The sequence below is a fragment of the Cydia amplana genome, chromosome 4 (genome assembly GCF_948474715.1).
Source record: "Cydia amplana chromosome 4, ilCydAmpl1.1, whole genome shotgun sequence".
Lineage (NCBI taxonomy): Eukaryota > Metazoa > Arthropoda > Insecta > Lepidoptera > Tortricidae > Cydia > Cydia amplana.
This window is the reverse complement of record NC_086072.1, coordinates 14,800,968-14,822,815: the sequence shown is the minus strand read 5'-3', so window position 1 is coordinate 14,822,815 and position 21,848 is coordinate 14,800,968. Positions and strand designations below refer to the sequence as shown.

The 21,848-nt window shown below is 37.5% G+C and overlaps 1 protein-coding gene across 1 annotated transcript in view; it reads left to right on the top strand.

The window, feature by feature from the left end:
• Window positions 1–596: 596 nt before the first annotated feature.
• Window positions 597–21,848, top strand: part of LOC134647280 (protein artichoke-like) — a 69,892-nt gene continuing 48,640 nt past the window's right edge. Inside the window, exon 1 of the mRNA XM_063501562.1 lies at window positions 597–895. The gene's annotated coding sequence lies outside the window, so the exon portion shown is untranslated. The remainder of the gene's footprint in view (window positions 896–21,848) is intronic.

The window sequence follows — 21,848 nt, the reverse complement described above, 5'->3', positions numbered from 1 at the left end:
AAAAGCTGGTGGAAAACTGGGAATTTTCACACAAACTAGAGTTCGCAAAGTGCCCTGGCAACAACTATTTCTGACTAATTGTTCAAAAACGTATTTAGATTAATTAGTCGAAACTACAACAATTACACTAATGTTTTACGGTAACATTTAGATATAAGTATGGCATTTAATTACGTACAAAAATAGTTTCAGCAAAAGCTACCTAATTATTACAACGGAGTTGTTTTTTTGCCATTTGCCATAAAAACTTGTAGCTTACACTAAAATTAAACCATAACACACGTTTAGATAAATACCGTAATAATAAATAATAAATAAAAAAGTATCAAAAATTTGTCATAAAATATATAAATAACTGTACTAGGAATTATATTTATTCAGCAAAGAGACTAAACTATAAATAACTATATCATCAAATCCTTAATCATGGCTGAAAAAAAGCGGCGTTACAGGTAATTCAATTACGCGGTAAACTTTAAGTGTTTCCAGGGACCTCCAGAAACAGCTTTTGACAGCGTGGCTTCGTAGCTTATGCGAAAATTTATGGAAAATTGCATGGAACACGCGTTGCGCCCGTAGGGTGCGCGGGCACTAGGGGTGTATTCTGTACACACGACGCGAGCCGTGGACCAGTCACCGCCGAGCGCGCGTCGAGGACGCCCGTGTCACAGTCTTCCCCACGTTTCGCTCGCGCCCGCTCCCGATATTATAAACGAAAGATAATTAACAAAGCTTCATTACGTGTGTTCTGTGCCCCGAACTGGATTTGGACGTGACTGTGCCATTATTAAGAGGCGTTTTTCGTTGACTTATTCTGTTTTCAGTTGTAGTGGCTGTCGTCTTTTTTGGCTGAATGGACGTTAATTGAAAAAACTCATTTGTACATGAATAAAAGGTATGTTAATTTAATTTAACTATCATCTATATAGTATTTTAACTATCATTACATCACGTTTTATCACATTAGAACAAGAATATCCTTTATTTTAATAACGAAAACATTCCTGAAAATTTGGTGTAAATGTGTTCTTGTTATAGTTGTCATAGTAAGTCATATCGAGTTCTGGCAATAATTATGTCGAAATAGGTTCAACGAAACAAAAACTAGTTAAAATACAAATTGCTAACGATCGATAAAAAGGCACTTAAAAGTTTTTGTTTGTCTTATCACTCCGGCTACTTGAAAAGATTACTGGACTTTGTTTATGTTGGACTTTCGAGTAAAGTTTGCTTAAGACTTTTTAACTAGCTGCGTCCCTGCCCACTTGTGTTCTTAGACGTCTATAAGTACAAATATGTAGGTATTACAAATCAGAATTGACCACCTTGAAATGCGATACTTTTTTAGCCCTCGTATTATTATTCAAATATAGGGCTATGAATTGTGATTTTCCAACAAAAAAGGAAGCGGCCGGGCGTTATGATTTGTATTCGTTAGCCATCGCGAAGCGTGTGACGGTTAAAATATTTATTGAGCATGTTTCTCGTGTAAGAAGAGACTACCGGGTGGTGCCAGTGGGCGAGCGATGTCCGTTGAAACATGCGAGGAATTTCCACTAAACGAAACCGCGAAAAAATTTCCAGACGGGTTTTTGAATGTATCAAGTATTCCCGGAGGTCGCTTTAGGCAAATTGGAATAATTTTGAGTGCGTAGCCTCGTTTTGCCTTTCAGTTTGATTTGATTACTGTGTAATTGTTTTGACCCTCATAAAAACATGAAAATCTACATTAATCATTTTCATAAATTCATTCATAATAACACTGCAGAGTCCCATAAATGTAAAGACAAAAAATGTTTGGCATACGGAGAAATTACCGACACTTTTTGGTTCGGATACCCATTCCGACTGTCGGCATAATTGCACAACTTCGTCAGAGATTAGAAGATGCTTAAATATATGCGTGTTCCGTGATCCATGCTCGTCCAATCTATCCTAACATTCCGGAGGGCAGCGCGTCTTGTTTTCTAAATTACCCACTATGGCTGCCGGCCCAATTTCACGAGGGTTTTTCGGGCAAAAAATCTTAGGAAGTTCTATTAAGTGTACCATTGATGCATGTCTAATTTAAAACTGATGTATCTGCGAGTACACGTGTTTATTAAAAAAACATGGTCTCATATCAAATAAGGTTGATGTAGCTAAATTATATTAGCCGGTTTACAAAATGTTAATTGCTGTAGAAATAACGACTTCCGTTGTAGAATTAGCCAAAGTGACTGAGAGCCATCACGGCTTGTTTATTAAAATTAATTTGGGAAATGAGGATAAATACCGTTCAGACATCGTCTTTGAGTAATAAGAGTTGATTCGTTATTTTCCTTTTACCAATTTTATGACGTGAAAATTTCTGTTATTTCTCTAATAGGAAGGTTTTTATTGGAACGAGTAATTAATGAAAGGTCAAAAGTGAATTGAACCAGTCGTCGAGAGTTAATTTAATATTGTCGACGTGACCAAGTCCTGGCCTCAAGGTTACAACCTCTTGGTGTTGGGTTTGTTCAAATTTGAACAGCGGATAGATCAAGAGGAGTCACAACTCACACTACTAAAACAAGAATGACTTTAATATTGAATTAACTTTCGAATACTCGACTGGTGAACAATATTGAACTTTCATAATGGTGTTATGTAGGTAGATTTAATGTTTTAATTAATATCTCTAACGCATAAATTATTATAGCTACTTACAGCTAACAAAAAAAATCCGTAAGTGTTATAAAAAAAGTTAGGAAAAAGCATGTTTGCAAAGCAACTTCGTTTTTACCATCTGGTAGACCCTATTACGAAATTCTAACTTTTTACGAACAGACGCCATTTCTCTTTGCAAAAACAATTTCTACTATTAAAGCTCCGAAGTGGATTTCGCAATGTCGCTCTCTTTCCTTATTCGGATTACTTGTAGTACTTGAGTTATACCAATTATGTTTTTATTCGCCATGTCCGATGTCCGTTTAATCCATAACAATCAAGTAGGTAATATAATGAATCTGAGTTATCTTTCGAGAACATTGGAAAGTTCGATGATGGAAGAATATTTTACTAAATAAGGTATGCAGGTACTTACCGTACCTGTTAGGTGTCCTGGGCAGAACGATTTTTAATTTTTAATTTTTAATGCCGATATTAAACGATAAATATTAAGATAAATAATTACCCAAACATCATGATGGATCTATATCTGAATCCCTAAAATCTTTTCTCCTATCTTTGCATTCCCTAATATTGTTTGTCATAATGATCAGTTGTCCTAACACTAAAAACCCTAATTTTGGTTTCCCTAATTACTGATTGCTTTGTTTTTTTTTTGTTTTTTTTAGTTATTTATTACACAAAAGTTACAACTTTTTCTAACCTAACGCACCTTTGTATCAGCAAGTTCTAAAACCTAACCATTTTTCAGAACCTTACATTATGGAAAATAATCGTTATGTCAATTGATCGTTAGGGCATGTGCCCATTAGGACAAACCAGTTAGGGCAAGTAACTTTAGGACAAACGTTGTTAGGGATTCAGAATGACACCCATCATGATCACCATCATCCACATAAACATGTGAAACATTATCTAGCACACTGTTTTAGTCTATCAGACTTAATCGTTACCACAGAATAAGTAATAGTATTATTTGTTACTTCCAACTTGTACAATGTAGGACCCACATAACCTTCTAAACAAGGTCCGATGATAAAGTATTAAACTTTTATTTGTTGGCACTTTTCAGTAAGTAGCATTTTTTTCGCATTGCATACCTACATTAAGACAAATTTGAACAAAAATACATTTTATGTTCAATTTCAATAAAAACTTGTTGTCTTTCTAGATATAAAACATCTCAAGCCGCAGGCTAAAATTGCTACTTTAACATTTAAACTACTTTAGGTACCTATGCAAAATTCTCACAATCCCAAGAGACTTCGAGCACGTTTTTTTATTTGATTTATGTTTGGCCGTATTTTATAAACGACGCTAATCCTATACTTCTAGTTGATTTACTGTTTGATCGATTCGGATGGCCTAAGTAAGGCAGTCAGGGAGGTCTCTCGGGCTGTGTTTACGCGGTACTATTACTACCAATTAGTGGGTCTGAGGCGGTTTTCTTTGATAGCCGGCGGTTGTAAACAGAAAATTGATCTGGCCGGCCGCTGCCCGTCCCGGTTCGGCCTATGTATATCACCTTTCATTTGATCAATTCTACTCAACTGGCCGAAAGTAATCTGGTGGTTGGAGCCGAATTAACATATCAGATTTATGTCTTCACTCATTTCATGAAGAGTATTATTAATTTATTAGTAATGTTCAGTTTCGTGTTAAATGTGTATAATGCAAATGATGCTTGCTTAAATTTTGAAATATCTGGGAGACCGAGCTTTGCTCGGAAAACATATAAAATCTCAAAAATTAGCGTTTTCCCAGAGATAAGACCTAGCTAGATCGATTTTTCGCCCCCGAAAACCCCCATATAACAAATTTCATCGTCAACCAGAAATCGTTAGAGCCGTTTCCGAGATCCCCGAAATATATATATATATATATATATAAATAAGTAAACAAGAATTGCTCGTTTAAAGGTATTAGATTACAAGATCGCCCGAATACCTTTATTTATAAGGTTAAGCGGTAACATATTTTACAATGAAATCCCCTAAATATAAATACCCAAGCCTGCCTTAAAATTTATAGATTCCTTTTCACAGTATTTCTATAATTCAACGTTCTTTATTGGACTATATAATGGTCTGACAAGGCTGGTGTAGGCTGATGTAGCGAGAAGCTAATCCTCCATTTGTCTCGAGGCTATATACATCGGTGGTTAAAATAAATAGCGCAATATATTTCGATAAACTGCTTTGCTTTCGTTTCCAATTATTTCGATTTTTAATAGCCTGTCAGGAGCGACGTGATTGGTTTTGGTTTGTCTGTTATTATGGACCAATAAACCATTTATGCTCGGCTAAATGCTTACGCAAACTTGTGCGACTTTCGTTTGTTTTCTTTCGTTTGTTAGCCAGCTATTTAAACTTCCAATCAAAGACTGCGCAGACTATACCAGCTATAATAATAGAACAGCGTTTTTTTTAACTCGTATTTCATGTCTGCCTTTGAACAAAAGGCGTTTTACCAGTCAGACACAGATTTTTATGATTTGAGGCCGGTTACTCTATTTAATATCGATTAATTATGGAGCAGTCCTATAAAAAAACCCGTATATCGCTAAACAGACAAATCATCCATGATTCAAGTTGGTGAATTTATTTAGTTATCTATATGGGTATGATCATAATAATATGTAACTTTGAAAATGTAAAGAAACTTCGTTAAACACGGGCAAATGAATTGTGACGAATTTATTTAGTTCAACTTTTTTCACCGCGCAACGAATCTACCGTCGTGAAGAAAAAGGGGCTTGTTCCTAACATTAACATGTTACTTACAATATAACGCTAATGATTTTCAAAAGCACCAGCTGTCAACTCGCTGGAATGGAAAATTAGTAGGCGTTCCGAAGATTAAGGCAGATGCAGAGTTGCGTGACCGCCGACAATTAAATGCAGCTGTAAACTAAAAGCTGCGCGTACGCCTAGATCCATCGACACAACCGCTTAAATCAATCATTATTACGCTAATTGTCAATCGACAATAAATTTCAAGGTTCGCTAGTTATTATTTAAAACACTTTTAACTTATTGCATGGGGAAACAATTATGTATTTTATTGTTTAACAAATATGTGAAATATGTAATTACATATATTTGCTAATTTATTTACACTTCGCTTATTCTGAAAGATTGCAAGATCTGATAACGAGAACCACACTAGGAAAAATTAGGTTCCTACTTTATTTCTATCCCGACCAGATTTTAATATGTTATTCGATTTATGGTTTTAAATTAAACTATTTATTCTCAACAAAATAATGTAAGCAGGTAAATCATCGCTACCAGCAACAAAGTATGTTTATGTACCTACTCGTAGGTGCTTACTTACTTATAACAACTTCGGAGTATCTGCACGCACACTCCCTCTTTCAAATACAATTGCCCTCATCGGCGGTTTTGAATTACAGCGGTGTGAAAAGTCCACAATTTTATTCCATTATCCGGTCTCAGCGGTTGACCTAACGCAGTTCCCGTGTAATCCGGGCACCGCCAAGAGACGTTAAAAGTTCGCTACCGAACACAAACTTTCTTACATTCATAAACATTTTACTTTGCGAGCGCGGTTAGGGAGACACTTGATATTTTACACTTAAAACTGAAACGCGCTGACGGCTTAATATTTTATATCTTCGCGGCACATTCGTAGGTACGCTGAAGAGTACTTTATCATCGTTAAGACAGTGTCGCCCTAGCGGACATAAAGGGATTACTACTGAATACAAAACGATTCGCTACGAAAAGTTTATGTCTTGCCACGGCTTGGCAATACAGAGCGGGTCGTTACTGAATCTTCATCTCGGACCGGAGTTTATAGCGCTCTCAATGGTAGAAATGGTCGAGTTAACAATAACTTGATTGTGGGTTCAATGTATAAGGGAATGCGAAATATACAAATTTTCCTGCAGTGGACAATATTATAATGTGAAATTGTAAAAAGTATTCATTCATTGATGTGACGTATTTTACAATTATTGTTTTAGAAGTAAAGCCTGACAAAAATTCTATTTGGACCTGATATAGTGTCCCTACAAACAGCTTACACATGGTAGTATGCTATGCACTCCTTCGTCCTTTTTTGACGTGAAAATTGTATTGTATTCAAAATATTTTTCTTGTATCTTGGGAGCACATATCAGTGAAAGAATAAGGATCAAAGTCAAATGGCGTTCTAAAAGTTTTAAACATCTGTCGAAAGATTGGCAGTAAATTTACAGTGACTACAAAATATACTATGACAATAACTCTCTATACACTCTATTCTTTTTGGTCAAAATTAAGCGTCGACTTTTAGAAATACATACTTACAATTAGAAATACAGTGTCACTCCTTGCATAAGTGACAACTTAGAAAATCCCCATTCGAGGATGTTGTAGAGACAAGTCAAATTAAGTCCCTTGTCATAATCTGCTGACGCGATATTGAGCAGCCCAGGTAAACGAAAGGTTCGCACGCCCTATAAAATTAGCACGCCGTCCACGTTTGCAGAGCTATGGACTTTATGAATATGTCATTTGTGTACTTTGCCGTTACGTTCGTTGCCATCTGCCTACATTCCGAAATCGCATGTAGTGCACATTTGTATTTCTGAATATTAAGCAATTGTTATAATTTTTAAATTAAATTTCTTATAAATTTAATGTTTTAAGTTAGGTAACAGCAATAACAGGTAAAGCAATCTTTTTTATGCGTTAGCAACAGATATACTCAAATCAATGCCTAGCTCCGGTTTACATTGTAGGAATCAAGTTCCGTGGACGTCGCTCACTAGATGATACAATGTTAAAGTAGACCGCTTTTTATATCAACCCGAATACACTTTTAGTTTAAGTCATATTATTTAAAGCATAATAATATATCGGATAAACGTTATTCGTCTCTATTTTGTTATGGAACCTACCCTTAAAAAGTTTTCTTATTACGACTAATATATGGGAGACCGAGCTTTGCTCGGTAAACATATAAAAACTCAATAATTAGCGTTTTCCCGGAGATAAGACCTATCTAGATCGATTTTTTGCCCCCGAAAACCCCCATATACCAAATTTCATCGAAATCGTTAGAGCCGTTTCCGAGATCGCCGAAATATATATACATATAAATAAATAAATAAATATACAAGAATTGCTCGTTTAAAGGTATTAGATAGATTAGATAGATGTAGCTAGAGTGATTATTAACCTTTTTGATCGAGCGTGCTCGTGTCGCCACCGACAGTAATTGTACCACGCAGAGTAAGGTTGGCATAGTTACGGGAGTTATAAATGTGCTGTAAAAACCAAATCAGTAGTAGTATTTATCAGACTGTGGCGAAATGAGCTGGATATGTAATGTCTTATATATCAGACTATGTCGGTTAAAGGGTTAAAAAAACAAATTGAAGATGCAATAATAGTGTTCAATCAATGAACGTTTTGGAAGCCATCAGTAGCCAATTACCCCATCAAAAATCATTATTGTATTTTTTGCCGAACGCAATTGAATAATCGGCAAATATCCTTTTATCGGCTCTAGAGGGCCTCTGTAACGACCGACGATACATCAGGGTTAAGGGCCTGCGATCGATATTCAATATCCGGACAAAATTCGCCTCTTCCGACCGGATATACCGGCTACAGACTACTGTCCGGATTTACCGATACTTGCTTGGTTAAACTTAGCACTCGTGTTTTGGCAAATGTAAAAGCAATATTCCGGCCGGTCGCTTATTTGAGATTGGGCCGAAAAAATATATGTGGGTGTACTGTGCACATCATATAATGCTGAGGTTGACTATATGATGCTACATTTTAGTATTTCTAAGTAAGGTTTAGAATATACATAGTAGCTAACTACGGGGTTCTTCATCAGAAATCTGAAAATAATAATAATAATAATAATCTCGTAGCCAGGATTATTCACCAGCAGCTTGCTCTTCTACACGGCCTTGTGGACCGCGAAGTACCGTACTACAAGTATTCACCTGCGCAAGTTCTCGAGAATGGTCGTGCCACGCTCTATTGGGATCGATCTATCATCACTGACAGGACTATTGTAGCCAATAAGCCTGACATTGTGATAATAGATCGATCGCAGCGCCGGGCCGTGCTCGTTGACATCACCATCCCCCATGATGAGAATCTCGTGAAAGCCGAGAAGGACAAGTCCAGTAAATACCTAGACTTGGCTCACGAGATAACCGCCATGTGGGATGTTAATTCGACGATCATTGTCCCGATAGTTGTTTTAGCGAACGGTCTAATAGCGAAGAGTCTCGACCAACATCTTGAGAGACTCTCGCTAGGTGGTTGGATCAAGGGTCAGATACAGAAGGCGGTGATCTTGGACACGGCGCGGATAGTCCGCCGGTTCCTCTCTCTGCAGCCCTGACCACCGGCAGCTTGGGCCTTGCCCCGCTGCTGGCGGCGCCCTAGGTTAGGTTTTTTATAATATGTTTATACGTATTTTGTATTGTCTTTGTAAGTGTTTTTGGTATTTTATTTTTATATCCATATTATAAAATAACCTAGCCTAAGAGTTCAAATAAATAAAGAGAATAATAATAAATCGTTTATTCAGATGAAATAAACCCATACATATTTTTTTCTTCTGCCAAACTGCAGGACAGTTTGTTGGCAGAGGGAACTCCCTTAAAACATAGATGGGTAAACTTAGCTAATTGCCAAACCTCAAGGAGGAGGAAGGAGGCCTAAGGATTGGCAAACCGCATGTTACACCCCATTGTAATAGTTCTGGGGGTACGGTTGTATGTTATTAAAAAATAGCTACAACCCTACAGACCTAACAAATTAGATAATTTGACCCGTTTCTATTTATTTTTAATATACATATTTATTTTCTTTCAACTGATTTCACGTGTTTAAAATCTATCTATGTTTTTGATCTTTTCTTCAAACTGTTATTTTAACTCTACCTATGTTTATCAAATATAAATTGTAGTCTATAGTTCATTATTTTAACGTTTTTAACTCGTATATTTCCCCTTAGTGCATTTTTAGCGTACAATTTATTAAGCTTACGTAGGGTTAGATAAAAATCTAGGTGGCACAATGGCCTCTCAAAAGTACTAGGTATACTTACACATTTACACAGGTTTTATTTTTAGACGATTGGCCGATCGCATGTTGCGTATTGATTTATGCACCCTGGTATGCGATTGTATGTAAGTGTCAAACATCTAAAAAATATGTTTGGTTTGTTTCAGGTAATGAACATTTCATCTTCACTCGTCTCTGTTAATTGAGTTGTTCCATAGGATAAACTTATAGCAGTATCTCCAAAATAATACTCAACTCACCACTTATATAAAATAATGTTATCGTTTTAGTTAGGTATGACGTAAGTAAAAATCTTTAGCAAGTGGAGCTCGCTCTTTAAGAATTCCTTTTACGGCCTCGCAACTATTCACTTTGATCTGGTAGCTATTTAAAAAAATCTAATTTTCTTCACGAATAACATTTATAAACATTCTCATGTTGTGAAGAAAATTAATTCACTGAAAGTATTCAATTGCGACAAAACAGTGTGTCAATACGATACGAACTACAAATAGGAAGCTTGTTGCTTGTAAATGGTCTTGTTTAGCGAATTACAGTATATCTGTCTGACATTATCACTATAACGCGAGAAAAACATTAGATAACTTTAGCTGGACGCAATCCCATAAAACGTTACGAGCTCTCCAGCACGCACTCGACTTAGCCATAACACTACACTAAATGCTTCGCCGTTCACTCAAGGGGCTGCTGTCATTGTTTATTCGTAGGGTTCTTAAAAGATGACGCGTCATATCGTTAGTTATTCTTTCAGTTTGTGTGATGAGATGGGAGCCTTGTCAGAAAATCTGATGGGAACTTACTCATCTTTAAATAATTCAATCCTGTTCTATTTCTTTTCTGAATTCGATTAAAAATACTTTCAACTCAGGAATGACAGTACTATACACTTGAGCGTACGTTTGCAGTGTTAAAGTTAACCTAGCTCGAACAAACTAACAATGTTCGTCAAAACTGTTCCAATTGCTGTTTCCACGTTTTTGTTGTTTGACCGCGGTTTCATTCAAGCTACTAACTGTTTTAATTAAAACTAAAAATGCAACAAATGTACTGCCCCGTTTGTTAAAAACTCAGGTTGTCTGGTACCATTGTACAACAGTTGGTATGCCAGGTTAGTTCGCAGCGGTACACGATAAGTACTCGACCAGGTAATTAACAGTTCGTGTTTTGAGATTACCAAGAACCTCGGCTGAATCAGTGCCGCGCGATTTCGTTATCTAAACGATCTTGAATGTAGAGCGTCTTATAGAAATGTTCTTATCCCGCCCGCGTTTCCTCACATATCACCTGCTAATTTATGTAGCATGGCGGCAGAGTTATGGGGACGCCATTATCTAGAGATACGAGTGGGTACCGCGGCTCGAGGAAGGTTCGATGTCCTTCGATCGCATCTCGCTCGGCCACGCCACCGGCTCCGCGGCCGCAGGTGTACGCGATGCACCTGTCCCGCCAACTTACCATAAAATGCGATTCAACCTTTCTCGAGTGAAACAAACCTCTATCTCATTCCAACCCCTACACCGGACAGGGACGCAGGTACAATCACGACCCGCATTAACTCAATGTACGGACAGAATGCGGTCGAACGGAATATCAGTTTTTACCGCCGCAAAAACTATCGGAATTTCTAGTCCGGGTTAGGTACGGAGCCGTAATCACTCGCCCGGGACTTATTTTTAAAACAATATATCCGCTTTATGTGAAGCAGGTGTAATTTATTGGGATATTCTAGCTCCTTTGTTCCTTTTGAGTTTTGATTTTTCACTTGCCCTCGCCCCGGCGGATTGATCGCAGCGAGAGTTTTTTGTTTTTCTTCTGTCTACTGTCTTGAGGATCCGCGGTGTTTGCTTGTGAGTTTAGATTGGATTTTGCTTTCTCTTTTTTTTAACATTCTTTTATCAGAACGAGCCGGAACAAACTCGATGTTGTTATGGTTCGATCTCGGTCGAACGGTTAACCTTTCAGTCGGCGTTACAAATAAAAAATCAATTACAAATAACAACAAAGAGAACAAGATGAAAAACCATGACATAGCATCAGTTGTAGCATTGTTGAAGAATTAATAGGCACAGTCTAACAGCGATATCACAACACGAAATCAAGAAGGGAGCGTGCTCGCTATACTATCCACTGTTCAAAAATTAACGGTACGTGTTGTGGGTATTTATTTATCATTTTAAGTAACGTATAACGTTACTTAAAATGATAAATGTGTAAGGTTAATTGTAGATATGTAGGTACCTACGTCTTGAATGATTCAAGTTGTGAAATTAATATGGGATTGTTTTTTGTTGTAATAAAATTAATGGTGACATAATTTCCCGTCAAATTGTTAAATCAAATCTTGATGATAGACAGGAGATTGTATCTACGATTTATATTTTGATTAAAATCGTGAAAAGCATATATATATAACCTACACAATCCAACTCATATGCAAAAACCTGTTTGATTAATCATGGTTCTTTTATCCACGTCCATCAGAAAGTATGCAGCGAGCAGGTGCAGCTCGACATGGTACAAATAAGTATTCGTTTTAATTAAGCAAAAAAAAATGTTGGCACAGGAGCTATGGTCGTTCAGCCACGCATGCCGGGGTTGCTAGACTAGAAAAAATATTATCTCTCGTGACACACGAACTAGCGTAGTCACGCGCGTGGTCGCGATTTGAAAATACGAAAAATGAAGTAATAACTAATTTAGCTCTTGTGTTGTGAAATTAGATAGCAATTGTGGAAAGGACGCTAATTTTGTGTTTAATAAATCTTATGCTTGCTGTTACGGCAAACTAAAAATTTTGTGAATAGTGGTAGCATTCGTTAGTGTTACCGCAGCGAATTTATGGCAACAATTATATTTAGATATTATGATGGGATTGGTAGAGAATTTACCGCCACGGAACACGCTAACAATAGGCCGGCCTGTGTCGGCGCATTGCATCTCCGCTGAACTGCATTCGTTTTGCTCCTACCGCGTGCCGACGGTCTAGACGTAATATTTCTAATAGAAACAATAATATAAAGCTATCTCAGTACTTAGAGATAATCTTAAACTGATTTGGCCGCAGCGAAATACCAGACATTATACCCTTTATAGTAACTAAGTTAGAATCCAATTTATTGAGCAAATGTATTTAAGAAAACGGCACATACCTAATACACAATAGACACAAAAGTGGTCCAATTTCGTTTAAGCAAACTTTCAAATTCAAACTCAACTTTGCCTTTTGTTTGTAACGGTTGGGACCCTAATCGTTGTATAATTGAAACTCGTTTGGTCGGGAGAACAAATCAAATAAAACCTTTTACTTTGAAGGCAAATATGTCAGTTTATTAAAACAAAACATCAGCCACACTCATTTCCAATTCCAGCACGATTGTAGGTAGGCGCCTCGCGCTGGGGCGGCATGCCGAGGGCCGCGCGCGGTAGGTGTATTTAATGTGAATTATTCCTAACTGACAGAATGTCTAAGCGACACTCACAAAAACAACAAGAATAAAAGAACTTTCAAATAAAGTGAACGCCTTGTTTCGTGAGGAATATTAAAATGGCTTAGCGGTCGCGGCGGGCGCGCCTGACTCGGAATTTGCTTGACTCACTCCCGATTAAAAAGAAGCGATTTTTGACAGGATGACTGCCGTTTCGTGATTCTGTACGTTAATGTTGGTTATTAAAATATGAGCGGAAATTCAAAATGCGTGATAGGAAGGGCGCGGCGCAGTCCGTGCATTTAAATTAGGGTGTGCATTTAAAAACAAATAAACTGGCAGTTTAGTAGTGTTCCATTGTGATTTATAGGTTTATGAAGGCAGTGTTAGCCAGCGTTATTCTTTATTCTTTATTATTCTTTAGTGTAAACGCTTGAAGAAGTGGGACGTTGGACAAAATATTGCAAAACAAGTTCCATTCCGTCTAGAGACGTCTCGATAAATTTCTCAAGCCCACGTTTGCTGGGAGCGTAATTATCTCGAATTAAGCGAGTCATTACAGGAGCGACGGCTAACGAAGTCCTTACGCAGTACTGGACATTAATCAGCACCTTAACTTCACACAGCCCCTACTATGTAGGCTCGGTTAGTTAAAATCAGCTATGTGATTATTATGATCAGTGTATCGAAACTTTCATACTTACCTGATGTTGTTACTAAAATAAGATAACAAAAGACGCATATATGTAAAATGCATTACAATTATATGTATTTATGTCGTAGTTTTAAATATCGGGTAGAGCATTCCATTCATATAACAAATTTTCGAATGTACAATGTTGAACTTATTTATTACTTAAACCATTATCAATCTTTTGTTAACTCGCCACCAGACCAGACGGCAGATAAGATTAGAGGTTTTCCGATTGCTTATCTATATAAAGTCCAGGTACTGTGTTAAACTAGTTAGTCGTGGCGTGGTCCCGGCCGAGACGCCTCATAACCGGAAGGTTCAGTTTCGCCCCCGAACACCGCAATCATTAACGCAGCGCTGCCGTTAACAGAAGACAATTTTGGTGGCTTCATTTGTACTCCTACTTAATGAACATCGCTGTACATTTCAGATAACATACTAATTTTGTGCGTGCTAATAAATACTTTTTATAGCTCTGGACAGGGATCATGGGCGTTGTAATTACTATTAGGTGTTCTAATACCTACGTCTGAGTGTTGTAAGATTTCCTACGATATATTTTAGTAGGTTCATATTTGCAAAGGATTAGACAATTGTACAGAGGTTGCTTGTGTTGTATAAACATTTTATCCTCCATAACAAATCGATAAATTATCTGAGATCACAATGCACTCTGCATCCAAATTATACACATGGAATTTGTGTCCTGGCTAGAAATGTTATTCAGTAGTATTTATCTGATTTATGATACTAAACTAATTATCCCTAAATATTGGTGAATCTGTTTCTGGTACATGTAATTATTTACGAACTATTCCTGAAATCAATTTCGCGTGAGTATTTCGAGCCGTTTGAACATTTCCAAAGAAACAATACAGAGCGGTCAACAAGCCGCTTGTAACCAGTCCCGCCTACTGCACTAACTTGTTTATGTTTCCAATAAGCGCGCATTAAGAGCGCAGCGCGTGTGGTTGACACCTTGCGCCGTCACTAATCCAGTTCAGTCGGTCTAAATTTAGACTCGAGATGAACCTCTGTGGAGCACCGACCAGTCTGTGACTGTATCCACTTTGCGGTTGTATTTTATTCACACCTGGGCTGCAAGCTATTATAGGTATAGGTAAGTTGTGTCTATAATCACCAGTATGTACTCTGTTTATGCAAAACTTTGGTATTATTGATGTAAACTAGCCGCACTAGTTTATATAGGTACATAACTTAGACATAAAGTTGTCTTAACATAAATGTTCATTCGAAAATTCCATACCCTGCAGCAGATTTCCAGCAATTCATATTCGGCAAAATAAGTACCTAGTAAGAAGTGAGATTCTTTACTGTTAGAAGTGCGAAATAGGTACAAGTAGTTGTCATCAAGCCCTTTTACTCGCGGCGAGATATGTCGAGGGCGGGAAATGTCATTTCTTCATGTAATAAGTAGGCGGTTTACTTCGTGTTGTTGGCAATAAGGTTCCCAAGATGTTTACATAAACAGAGTCATCTGTTCCCGCCTATAAAATCGTCACGTATTGTGATCTGAGCAACGACGATGTAATTTTTCCCGCCCTCGACAAAGACATCTGACACATTTATCTTTCTTAGCATTAACGTGCTAAAATCGCGTCGCGCTCCTGTCGCCATAAATCATTATCATCAAACAGTCCCCGTCGCCTGACGTCGGCTTTCATCGGACGTTTTCAATCTGACTTCCTTTATCATTACAATAAAGTAATTCACTCGCCTTCCATTCAGTCACTTTTCGGTAAACATTCTTCGAAATTGGCAATAAATTCCCATCTAAAATATCGGCCTTTCGAACGCAACCTTTCGTAACAATAGACCGAGTGAGATGTAGTTTTATGAAGATGTTCACTTGGACGTTTTGTTAGGCGTAACAATAGTTTTATTTAGCCGTGAGCCCACACTGCCCACGCCTGCGTTAATGGCCAGGATTGTATGAAGAAGTAAAAATGAATGGCTGAGCTTATAAAGGCTAATAATAAGTTCTCATGCGGCTGCTATTGGACCATTGTTGGGATTTTTTTCTCCCGGGGCATCGTTGGGCCGATGTATCTTTATAATGGGGTAGGTGTCAATCGTGGCCGGGCCGGGCAGGTGTAGGCTGCGGATAAAAATGGTCATAATTTCAGTCTGCAGCTGCCCGTCAAGCGAGCGTCGGTTCGAGACCGCTTCGTCCTTTTTGAGCCGGATTCCATCTCAAATTGTACGTCATAGTAATTATTATTAATTTGGGATGGTCAAGGTGCGTGCCCGACGCAAAGGTTAATTGTAAAAGATTCTACATGTAATTTAATTAACCATGCGATGTAAATTAACATTTAACGTTACCTAGTTTCAATAAGGGACGAAATAACAAGTTGTGAAATAATCTTAGTGAGACTGGTTTTATTTTATTAGTGATTTCAAGGGTAAGTGCGTGTTATAAGTTACCTATAAGTATAGACTATGCTGTTTAAATATAATTGTATTTAAGTTTAAAATAAAGTTGAACTATACTACCTAATGTAAAGTAATTTTAAAGGATAAAGTCCGTTAATATACGCAAAACTTCCTCAAAAGTTATTAAACCTAATAGTCCGCACATGAACAGAAGGGACCAAAGGTGAAAACGATGAAAGTCACATCGTATTATGTGCGACCCCAAAGGTTATCGCTGTATCTTGTTTGATTACCTACATGCATTGCGTGTCGACGACCACTTTTACTAATACAACATATTACAAAATTTAAATGATCTACAACCAAAAATGTTGTCAAAATTTTCTATAAATGTAAAATTCAACTTTATAGTTACACCACCGAGCCACTGACATACTCGTACTTGTTATTCAGCCTGTTTTCGATTTGGCGAACGAAATAATTAATGCTCTTTGCTTTCTCTATGTGTGTATAATAACAGTAATTACGTTTTGATTTCGTGACATGGAAAGTTTAGTTCACATTTAATAATTGCTTGTAGGTACTAACAGGAACAACTATCTAACTAACCTTAGCCTTATCGAACCTTATCCCAAAGCAATAAGGTGTACGATTGGTTAGGACAGTGCCGATGATGGTACCAGTACTAGGCGTGGGTTAATCTTATAGTTGATGATATTTTATGCATAAGGCACATAATAATAATATTAACTCGGCTCTTTAGAAAACCTTAAATTGGGTAGGTATCACAGCACACAATCACAAAATCCATTTTAACAGTTATAATAGGTACATTAATTTATAGTACTATTATAATCTGCATATATATATATTTACATGTATTTAATTCGTCTAAATGTCGCAAGCTTTATCTACATACCTACATAGATGTAGATCCAATTAATAATCGAATTGGAAATTACGGTTTAGAGCTTCACAACTATTAAGGTGAAATTGGTTGGTTAAGCCGGCGCTACGTTAATATCCCGTCGCGTTTATTTATAAATTTTGATTTTGAATAGGTAGGTTTGAATAGTTAAGAAAAATCCTGCGCGGCACGCGGCCCGGCCCACTGCTAATCTCCTCTGAATAAAACATAAGATGCTCGATAACGTACTATTAGGGTTAAGGCACATTTAATACGGCTTTCCATTACCGTGCAATATGGGGCGGGCTCCTCGCCTCCGCTCCGTAATCTCGAACGCACACTTCTAATGTTCCAAGCTTCCGCCTAGCACTTAATTAAATACTAATAAAAATATATATGCTTATACATTAACAAAAAGGGGAATTAATAATGTTGTTTATAGTAAGAATATGTACGCATCTCAATATTTTACGGCAATGTTTCGTATGGAAACGCTCACGGCAGTATCGGATTCTGGTGAGATTAATGTTAACACAAATCCAGTAAATGTACCTACGCTACGTTCAGTCTCAGCTAGTTAAGGATGATTATATTGATTTTGAAGCTTTACGCTCTTGTAATACCTATGTTTGAGATAAAATTGGATGGTACTTACCTGATACGTCTGCTTGTACTTGAACAACTGGATTATTGGATGGATTAACTCTGTCAGAACGATAATTATAGAGTAATATAAATACTCGGTGGTTTTATCGGGGTCGCTCAAACCACATATGTAGATGCCTACCAAATCTGTAACCGAGGAATTAAGCCATTCGACTGTTCAGTACAATTTTATCGGTTCTGATTATGCGAAACGGCCATAAACAACGTGATATCCGAAGCATTTCATTGTACTAATAGCCTGTGTTGCGCTCGTTTATCTAAAGAATTATGCATTAGTGTTCGGAACGGAGACGTTAAATATTAATATATGTGAGGCGTCGTTCGCACAATCTCATCCTATCAATTAAACCCGCCCACGTATCTCGTAAACCTTCCTAAACTCTAGCCTATTCCCGATCAATTTGTTTTATCTATGGATAGCTGTTATCGTCGAATAAAATATTTACAGCACAATAAAAGGCGTCGTCGGAATAAAGCTAATAACAATGATAAAGTTGGAGATGGCGGAGCAGTGATGTTTGTTGGTCGCATTGTCAGGCTGTGTTTATGTGGTATGTTGGTTACCGCACCGCTGCGACTTCGAGTCATACAGATGTCGTTCTGAGAATTATGTGTGGTGTCAGTAAACTGTGTACGTTATAATATTTGTTCACAGCTTCGAAGCCATGCGAGTTTTTTTAATTTAGCTAGAATTTCATTTTCATGATGAAAGGTATCTGCTCAATATTGTAAACTTCGATCAATACCTACATTTAGATTCTCGGCAATAACAGGTACTTAGATATAATTATTACAAAAAGAATGTTGTAACTTTAATTTGTTAGTTTCTAGTTGTACCTACGTATTATGATCGTAGTTTATTACATATATTACAGCCTTAATTAAACATGTAAAAACGAAATGTGGGTAAATTATTACTTGGAAATGTATATGTATGGTATATGATGTACGAGATAGTATTGTTGTACTTACATATTGTCATTAGTTGGGCCGCTTTTAGCAGCGCCCAGCTGCGCAAATGTCACTTGAAATCATTAGAGGACAGCTTACGGCCGTTCTGTGACACATTGTCTCATCGCGTTACATTTCAAAGCATTTGTATGTTAGGAAAATACTGTAATGATCAAACAAGAAATAATTATGCAAACTTACTAAATTATACAATGAAATAGAAATTGATAAACATGTGTCTACAAGTAGATGTTGTGTTCTATTTAATTGTTTATCATTTTTAATATGTATTTCACGTGACTAGAATAGAAAAAAAAAACTTTGTGCTATGAAGGAAAACGTATGTATACAGACTCAATTTTGCGGTAAAACGAAATGTAAGATGTGACTTTATTCTGTACTAAAGAAAAAAAAATGTTTTTAACTTTAATGAACGCGTTGCCAAATAGCATAGGTATCTATTTCTTTCCACTCATTGGTATTCTCTGCGCGATGCGCGAGTTTGAGCGAGTGGGTATCGCAGTGGGTCCCCATAGTCGCGGCGAACTCGCAACTAAGTTGCGCTGGGAAATGAAACGGCAAAGCATTTTTGTATGTTGATATTTTTCCGTAAAAGCTCTAAGGATCTTCTTAGCCTTGTAAGATTTTTTTTAATAGCCTATCTTGTGTCCCACTGCTGGGCAAAGGCCCCCCTTTCTTCCGTCACTCATCCTTTGTAAGATTGCATGGAGAAATTGAATGGAATTGAATACTTATACGTCTAATGTGTCATCTCAACAATTAGAATTTGGTACTTTTATAATATTAGTTATAGCAATATATTATATTAGAGTTGCCAACTTCAGTCTGCTATACTCGTTTATGTTTGTAGTACACGACCTACCGCGGACGGATGCACTCCCACCATTCGCTCTATCACTGCGACTGATAATTAAATCCCAGCAACATAAGTCAAGGTTACAAGTAAATGTTTTCAACATTATTCAACTAAGTAGGTATTTTTAATTAGGTAGTAAGAACGAACGGGCTGAAACGGGACGCGGTCACTAGTGAATTGAACTAGCCATTCTGAGTCAAGTGTAGGTACATATTTAATATGTATATCATAAAGTTATTGCCTGGTCCTCTCGAACCGCGACCACACGGTCGAGGGCAGGCCGCGTCACGACGCCGTGGGCGTGCAGCCCCACACTGGGGTGGCCCACAATTCACTAAATGTGCTTTGTTTGCTCAACGTTTCCTGTGAGCAGAATCCAGTTGACAGATTAATTCTGTAAAGTGTTGCTATTGAATAAGATATTGTTTTACCTACAAGTGTTGCACTTAAATATAGAAACGCTATTTTGAGTTTATATTTCCTTACATGGGCTCCTGTTTTGAATGGTATATACAATATATATGGCTAACTATAGTAGATGCAATAGATGACCGTGGGCGAGCGACCGAGGTCCAGGCGGAGAGGGCGAAACGTTTTTGACACCTTCCTTAACAACTGGGCGGAAGAAGCAAATCGGGAGTTATAAAGATCTAGGCGAGGGGCCTTATTTGCCCACTTAAATTGGCTAGTAGAATATTTTTTATTTTATCGTATGGCATTACAGTTACTGGATTCAATTTAATTATTAATCTAGAGAATGAGGTTTGCACTCTTCAGATACTTGATGGTCCTTTCACTGAGGTTCGCAAGGTCTTCAATCCGTCCCTTGAATTTGGTGAGAGGGCATTCCAGAACGATGTGTTCGACCGTCTGCTCAGGGTCACCACACACGCACTGAGGGGAGTCACGCCAGCCCCATTTATGCCAGCCAGCCTATTATGGATAGCTTTATCCATCTTTATCCACGTGATAAAATAACTGTCACTGTTTAACACCGTGGGAAAGAAAGTGACGGACACCGTTTTATCACGCTGTCACGTAGACAAGAACGACCATCATATCCGTACAGTGGTAGTTACAGTTTCCAACCAGAATAATAAACTATATGTAAGAAACTCGTTCTCACAATCGAGTTCTAAGCCACTAACAATTGTAAATAGCTTAATCCCTTATAAATACAGCACAATGTGCGGCTAAATCGTTTATGAAACCGATCATACCGGCTTTAATGCTGAGAGGCAGTTATCGGCTGTATGTCTTAGGAAATTGTATGTAAATACGTGGACACCTGCTGAATATATTTGTATAAGCGTTAGTCCACAAGACGCGTTTGAGGCTTGGCCGAGTGCACTCCACTATGTAAACCTATTAATATGGACACGCCAGCATTATACCTTGATGTGTTATGTAAATTGCTAACTTGACAACTTATAGGGACTTCAGGCGATTGTCTTTAAAATAATTCCGCCCACAGTTGATTCTCTATTTTGATAGGCGACGCGGTATAGTATTTCATTCATCGTAAACTGAAAGAAGATTTCTATTATTAATCAATCAAATCTGCCCACGTTGTATAATAAGTCTAAAGAAACTAAGTAAGTACATCATAAACCGCATACCCAGAAATGTTTTGAAATATTTATTTACAAAATCGACAAATGGTAGTTATGCATGGGGTTATGAAAGTAGCTTTCCTATAACCACTAACAAATGCGAAACTTCCTTCCATATCTACTTAACGCGTTTTAAAATGCCCTAATGTCTATGTTTACCAGCCTTGTTTGCATGCTCTAAATTAGGATTGAAACCATTTCTAGCATGCAACTCGACCGATACCGCAGCCAGCTCGGTCGCGTAATTAAACAAGCCCAGCCTGCCTGTACAAGAACCAGTATCGTGTATTTTCAGACAAATCCCTACAGTACAGACCCACAAAAAACTTATAGACGAAACTAGCTATTACAATCATTAACCGGATAAGAAGCCCACAATCTCGTTAAGTCCATTTTTGATAGACGTAATAACGATATTGACAAGTTTTTTTTTTATCGTACGCCTCCATCTACGGCACTCGCCGCTGCGATTATCGCGCGTACAAGAAAAAAGTTTTAAGTTATCGTTGCTGTCAGTAACACTAATCTTGCATCTCACGGAATGCCCATGCGTTTCGAAATCGTCACCAGACGAATTATTAGCCGTTAATGCTGTGTCGTAA